At 49.1% G+C, this 7500-nt stretch overlaps 1 pseudogene; it reads left to right on the top strand.

The window, feature by feature from the left end:
* The first annotated feature begins 4081 nt into the window (after positions 1-4081).
* LOC144514369 (28S ribosomal RNA) lies at positions 4082-4844 on the top strand (annotated as a pseudogene).
* The last annotated feature ends 2656 nt before the right edge of the window (positions 4845-7500 follow it).

Here is a 7500-nt window from a genome sequence, read left to right as displayed (position 1 = left end):
TTTTCATGGCAAACTTCCAGCATGACTCCAACTGAGGAGGGTTGTGGTCTTCGAAGGGATACTGTGCAACTCTGCAGTTAAATTTGGCAGCATTATAGTGTCTTTCTGGGCAGAGGTTTTGGATTTTGTAATGGTTATTATTTTTATTTTTACTCATGGTGGTGCCCTTCCGTCAATTCTTTAAAGCTTCTGCATTCTTTACAGCTTGTTGTGAAGCTTTGAATAAGTGGAAGTGACGGACTTGGCCGTGCCAGATTTCTGAAAGCAAAGCTGGAAGCCATGCTCCCCTGGATAGTCGGTTGTGACAGGGACAGTGGAGGCCGTTGGAGTAACACAGGAGATAGCACAGTCTCCCATTGCTCTTTGAAGGAGTCCTCGCTCAGTGGCAGGTTCTGGCTCAGACTGTCAAACTCATGCTCCTCCATCATTTGTTTCCCCTGGATGAGAGGGAGATGAGGAATAGAGGAGAAGAGACGGAGAGAGGTTGAGAGGAAGGGTCAGGTAGCTAGACAGAGCATGAGGGGCCTTTAGCATTTTAACCCATCCATAGAGGCACTAACTGGGGCTTAGAATGGAGCACGAGGGGCTGGGAGCCCGGGCCTTGGCTGGGTCAATATGAACGAGTCAGAGGGTCGATAAAACCCCGTGGCGCAATGAAAGTGAGGGCCGGTGCACCACCGGCCCGTCTCGCCCGCACCGTCGAGGAAATTGAGAGAGGAGAAGAGAGGGATACAGGTTGAAAGAAAGGGTGAGGTAGCAGGACAGAGCATGAGGGGCCTTTAGCATGTTAACCCAGGCTAGGAGCCACTTACTGGGGCCTGGAGTTGAGGAGTATAACATCTACTTTTTGCAAGAACTTCAGCCCACCTGCCGAACTTCTCGCAAAAAGGAAATGTCTGACTGACTGCAATCACAGCATGTTTTCTCTGGCCAGTGGGATTTGATTTGAGGAATTCATACTTCATATTACAGCCCACATTCAGAGCTATACAGTGATACCAGATAGGTTATTTCAGAAGAACCTGGCTCCTCATAATTTGACATGCAGTGTGATTTTCAAGGCATGGTTGACAGCCCCAGCATTTCTCTAGATTAAGCCTGAAATGGCCTTCATCTGACGGCCTGTATTAATGCCACCCTTACACCAATCCTAGCAACTGATACACCATATTAAAGCTAATGATTTGAGGTTTGAAATGGATCTCTTCACATGTCCCCACACACAGCAGGTCCTGAGATAGATCATTTAATAAAGCCATTGTTTTACCTGTCCTGCGCCTGACAGATGTCCTCCGTTTTCATGAGACACAGGATGGCGATTCTCGGCAGAATCTCGATCAGCTGGGGATCCCAATGCAAATTCAATTTCTTGAAGCCCTGAGGGGTCTGCTGAGGATGAGAGGGAGATGAGGAATAGAGGAGAAGAGAGGGAGAGAGGTTGAGAGGAAGGGTCAGGTAGTGTGGATATCTATTTTATTTTATTTAGGAAAGTGAGAGAGGAGGAGGAGAGGTTGAGAGGTTGAGGAGAGGGGGAGAGCAGGAGAGGGAGACAGGAGGAAATTGAGAGAGGAGAAGAGAGGGAGACAGGTTGAGAGGAACGGTGAGACCCCAGAAAAGGTGTTGGTCGATATAGACAGCAGGACGGTGGCCATGGAAGTCGGAATCATCTAAGGAGTGTTTAAAAACTCACCTGCCAAATCAACTAGCCCTGAAAATGGATGGCGATGGAGCGTCGGGCCCATACCCGGCCGTCGCCGGCAACAGCTCTTTGAACGAGAGGAGTAGCTAGGAGGAAAGAGAGAGGAGGAGGAGAGAGAGAGGAGGAGAGAGAGAGAGAGGAGGAGAGAGATTGGACGAGGAGATGGGGAGACCAGGAGAGGGAGAGAGGAGGAAAGTGAGAGAGGAGGAGCAGAGAGAGAGAAGATGAGAGGTGGAGAGGACGATGTAAGAGAGAGAGGATGAGGGGAGGGGGAGAGCAGGAGAGGGAAACAGGAGGAAAGTGAGAGAGGAGAAGAGAGGGAGAGAGGTTGAGAGGAAGGGTCAGGTCAAGGCTCCTGATGTCTTCTTATAAACCGTATTCCTGGATAGTCGGTTGTAACACGACAGTGGAGGCCGGTGGAGTAACACAGGAGATAGCACAGTCTCCCACAGCTCTTTGAAGGAGTCCTCGCTCAGTGGCAGGTTCTGGCTCAGACTGTCAAACCCGTGCTCCTCCATCATTTGTTTCCCCTCCATACATGGCTTGTCTCTGCTGCTGCTGCTGGGAGAGATAAATCAGTCTGGTGTGTATATAGGGGCGAGCGAAAACAGATGAAAAGTCAAAATATTTTGAGCCGAGGACATTGTTGTGAATCTGTGAATCTTCACTTTTAGCTGGTACAACACAAACTGGGGATGGAAAAATGTACTGTCACTGCTCACTAGCACTTCAACCTGAAAACCTACTTGTCGTATCCCAACCGCCCAGCTCCCCTCAGCTGCAGTCGTGCTGCATCTAGCCAGCTGGGGCCACAGTTGTATAATAGTTTCTGAGCAGCCAGCCCCAGGCCCATTTCAGCTACAGGTAGGTAGAGAGCTGCTGCCCGAACCCAGTGCTGCCCCGACCAGAAGCAATCATTGCTGCTGCTGCTGGGAGAGATGAATCAGTCTGGTGTGTATGTAGTGGCGAGCAGAAACAGATGAAAAGTGAAAATATTTTACACAGCAGGTCCTGATATAGATAATTTAATAATGCCATTGTTTTACCTGTTTAACTCTCCTCCATCCATCGGCTCCAACACGATGGAATAACTGTCCTCCGCCTGATAGAAGAAATAAATGATGGCTCTCTGAACGTCCTCGGGTGGTTGATTCTTTCTCAATCTCAGTCTGTGCGTTTCTTGTCGATGTCCCACTTCCTGCACGACAATCTCTCAAAAGGCCAGTTTGACTTCCCCACACACTCCTGTGCCGATGCGTCGAGTCAGCACATATTTCTCCTGAAGCTCTCTGGGTAAACTGGACTGATGAGCTGGGGATCCCAATGCAAATTCAATTTCTTGAAGCCCTGAGGGGTCTGCTTGCTCCTGTTTTTAAAAGGTACTGTCCCTGCAGGTGCCCCCGCTGCAAATAGGGAGAGTCTCCAACACCATTTTGTGGAAGAGGAGAGCCACCGGCTTGTACTCTAGCTGGTTCTTAAGTATGTAGCTGTAGTAGTAGATGTAGCGGCGCTGGCTCAGGATCGTTACTCCTTTCTTGTCTTTGTGAGAGGGGAGGATGAGAGGGAGATGAGGAATAGAGGAGAAGAGAGGGAGAGAGGTTGAGAGCTGATTTGGCTTAATTAGCTTCAGCTGAGGAGGGTTGTGGTCTTCGAAGGAGTAATGTGCAACTCTGCAGTTAAATTTGGCAGCACTGCAGTGTCTTTCTGCGCAGAGGTTGTAGATATTGTAATGGTTTTTATGCTTTGAACCCAAAAACCTTACTACATAGTCCATATTGTTTCTGTACACGCCTTCGAGTTTCTCCACTGGAAAGCCCATTGTGAAATTAAGCCGCAGGCTCCACCCCTGGTGGTGCCCTTCCGGCAATTCCTTTAAGTTTCAGGTTATAAACCGCTGATGTCTTCTTATAAACTGTCTCCCATAACTCTTTGAAGGAGTCCTCGCTCAGTGGCAGGTTCTGGCTCAGACTGTCAAACCCATGCTCCTCCATCATTTGTTAACCCCTCCTTCCACGGCTTATCATTGCTGCGGCTGCTGGGAGAGATGATTCAGTCTGGTGTTTATGTCCAAGAAACTCTCTCCAACACCATTTTGTGGAAAAGGAGAGCCACCGGCTTGTTCTCTAGCTGGTTCTTAAGTTGGTAGCTGTAGTAGTAGACTTAGCGGCGCTGGCTCAGGATCGTTACTCCTTTCTTGTCCTTGTGAGAGAGGAGGATGAGAGGGAGATGAGGAATAGAGGAGAAGAGAGGGAGAGAGGTTGAGAGGAAGGGTCAGGTATCTAGACAGAGCATGAGGGGCCTTTAGCATTTTAACCCATCCATAGAGGCACTAACTGGGGCTTAGAATGGAGCACGAGGGTCTGGGAGCCCGGGCCTTGGCTGGGTCAATATGAACGAGTCAGAGGGTCGATAAAACCCCGTGGCGCAATGAAAGTGAGGGCCGGTGCACCACCGGCCCGTCTCGCCCGCACCGTCGGGGAGGTGGAGCGTGAGCGCGTGCGATAGGACCCGAAAGATGGTGAACTATGCCTGGGCAGGGCGAAGCCAGAGGAAACTCTGGTGGAGGCCCGTAGCGGTCCTGACGTGCAAATCGGTCGTCCGACCTGGGTATAGGGGCGAAAGACTAATCGAACCATCTAGTAGCTGGTTCCCTCCGAAGTTTCCCTCAGGATAGCTGGCGCTCAGAGTCTCGCAGTTTTATCTGGTAAAGCGAATGATTAGAGGTCTTGGGGCCGAAACGATCTCAACCTATTCTCAAACTTTAAATGGGTAAGAAGCCCGGCTCGCTGGCTTGGAGCCGGGCGTGGAATGCGAGCCGCCTAGTGGGCCACTTTTGGTAAGCAGAACTGGCGCTGCGGGATGAACCGAACGCCGGGTTAAGGCGCCCGATGCCGACGCTCATCAGACCCCAGAAAAGGTGTTGGTCGATATAGACAGCAGGACGGTGGCCATGGAAGTCGGAATCCGCTAAGGAGTGTGTAACAACTCACCTGCCGAATCAACTAGCCCTGAAAATGGATGGCGCTGGAGCGTCGGGCCCATACCCGGCCGTCGCCGGCAACAGCTCTTTGAAGGAGAGGAGTAGCTAGGAGGAAAGTGAGAGAGAGAGGATGAGAGAGATTGGATGAGGAGATGGGGAGACCAGGAGAGGGAGAGAGGAGGAGAGAGAGAGAGATAGGAGGAGAGAGAGAGAGAGAGAGAGAAAGGATGAGAGAAATAAGATGAAGAGGTGGGGAGAGCAGGAGAGGGAGACAGGAGGAAAGTGAGAGAGGAGAAGAGAGGGAGAGAGGATGAGAGGAAGTGTCAGGTAGTGTGGATATCTATTTTATTTTTTTTAGGAAAGTGAGAGAGGAGGAGAGAGAGAGAGAGAGGATGAGAGGTTGAGAGTATGAGGAGAGGGGGAGAGCAGGAGAGGGAGACAGGAGGAAATTAATAGAGGAGAAGAGAGGGATACAGGTTGAGAGAAAGGGTGAGGTAGCAGGACAGAGCATGAGAGGCCTTTAGCATGTTAACCCAGGCTTAGAGCCACTTACTGGGGCCTGGAGTTGAGGAGTATAACATCTACTTTTTGCAAGAACTTCAGCCCACCTGCCGAACTTCTCGCAAAAAGGAAATGTCTGACTGACTGCAATCACAGCATGTTTTCTTTGGCCAGTGGGATTTGATTTGAGGAATTCATACTTCATATTACAGCCCACATTCAGAGCTATACAGTGATACCAGATAGGTTATTTCAGAAGAACCTGGCTCCTCATGATTTGACATGCACTGTGATTTTCAAGGCATGGCCAGCATTTCTCTAGATTAAGCCTGAAATGGCCTTCATCTGATGGCCTGTATTAATGCCACCCTTACACAAATCCCAGCAAGTGATACACCATATTAAAGTTTATGATTTGAGGTTTTAAATGGATCTTGTCACATGTCCCCACACACAGCAGGTCCTGAGATAGATCATTTAATAATGCCATTGTTTTACCTGTCCTCCGCCTGACAGAAGTCCTCCGTTTTCATGAGACACGGGATGATGATTTTCGGCAGAATCTCGATCAGCTGGGGATCCAAATGCGAATTCAATTTCTTGAAGCCCTGAGGGGTCTGCTGAGGATGAGAGGGAGATGAGGAATAGAGGATAAGAGAGGGAGAGAGGTTAACAACTCACCTGCCGAATCAACTAGCCCTGAAAATGGATGGCGCTGGAGCGTCGGGCCCATACCCGGCCGTTGCCGGCAACAGCTCTTTGAAGGAGAGGAGTAGCTAGGAGGAAAGTGAGAGAGGAGGAGGAGAGAGAGAGGAGGAGAGAGAGAGAGAGGAGGAGAGAGATTGGATGAGGAGGTGGGGAGACCAGGAGAGGGAGAGAGGAGGAAAGTGAGAGAGGAGAAGAGAGAGAGAGGATGAGAGGTGGAGAGGAGGATGAGAGAGAGAGGATGAGGAGGTGGGGAGACCAGGAGAGGGAGACAGGAGGAAAGTGAGAGAGGAGAAGAGAGGTAGAGAGGTTGAGAGGAAGTGTCAGGTAGCGGTCAACACCCAGCCATAGAGGCACTAACTGGGGCTTAGAATGGAGCACGAGGGGCATGGAGTCAAATATGAAAAAATTCATAAAACTTCACAAAATTGTCGGATCACTACAATAGCGGTCTCATTTGATTCGGGGGCTCTCACCGTACGCGTGGATATCCATTTTATGTGTATTACTGGGCCTTGACTGGGTCTTGATTTTCAAAATATGAAAAAATTAATAAAAATTCACAAAATTGTCAGATCAGTACAAACACAGTCTCATTTGATTCGGGGGCTCTCACCAGACGTGTGGATATCTATTGTATTTTATTTAGGAAAGTGAGAGAGGAGGAGGAGAGAGAGAGACAGAGGATGAGAGGTTGAGAGGAGGATGAGAGAGAGAGGATGAGGAGAGGGGGAGAGCAGGAGAGGAAAACAGGAGGAAAGTGAGAGAGAAGAAGAGAGGGAGAGAGGTTGAGAGGAAGGGTCAGGTAGTGGTCAACACCCAGCCATGGCCATGGCTGTCAACCATCAAAGCATGGTTGACAGCTCCCAGCATTTCTCTAGATTAAGCCTGAAATGGCCTTCATCTGCCGGCCTGTATTAATGCCACCCTTACACCAATCCCAGCAAGTTATACGCCATATTAAAGCTAATGATTTGAGGTTTTAAATGGATCTCTTCACATGTCCCCACACACAGCAGGTCCTGAGATGGATCATTTAATAATGCCATTGTTTTACCTGTCCTCCGCCTGACAGAAGTCCTCCGTTTTCATGAGACACGGGATGGCGATTCTCGGCAGAATCTCGATCAGCTGGGGATCCAAATGCGAATTCAATTTCTTGAAGCCCTGAGGGGTCTGCTGAGGATGAGAGGGAGATGAGGAATAGAGGATAAGAGAGGGAGAGAGGTTAACAACTCACCTGCCGAATCAACTAGCCCTGAAAATGGATGGCGCTGGAGCGTCGGGCCCATACCCCTGGCCGTCAAATATGAAAAAATTCATAAAACTTCACAAAATTGTCGGATCACTACAACAGCGGTCTCATTTGATTCGGGGGCTCTCACCGTACGCGTGGATATCCATTTTATGTGTATTACTGGGCCTTGACTGGGTCTTGATTTTCAAAATATGAAAAAATTAATAAAAATTCACAAAATTGTCAGATCAGTACAAACACAGTCTCATTTGATTCGGGGGCTCACACCAGACGTGTGGATATCTATTTTGTGTGTGTTTGCTTACGAATAATATTTCGCTGTAATTACTGACAATGGAAAACTAGTGTTTTTCTTTG

The sequence above is a fragment of the Sander vitreus genome, unplaced genomic scaffold (genome assembly GCF_031162955.1).
Source record: "Sander vitreus isolate 19-12246 unplaced genomic scaffold, sanVit1 ctg555_0, whole genome shotgun sequence".
Lineage (NCBI taxonomy): Eukaryota > Metazoa > Chordata > Actinopteri > Perciformes > Percidae > Sander > Sander vitreus.
This window is presented reverse-complemented; position numbering and strand designations above follow the sequence as displayed.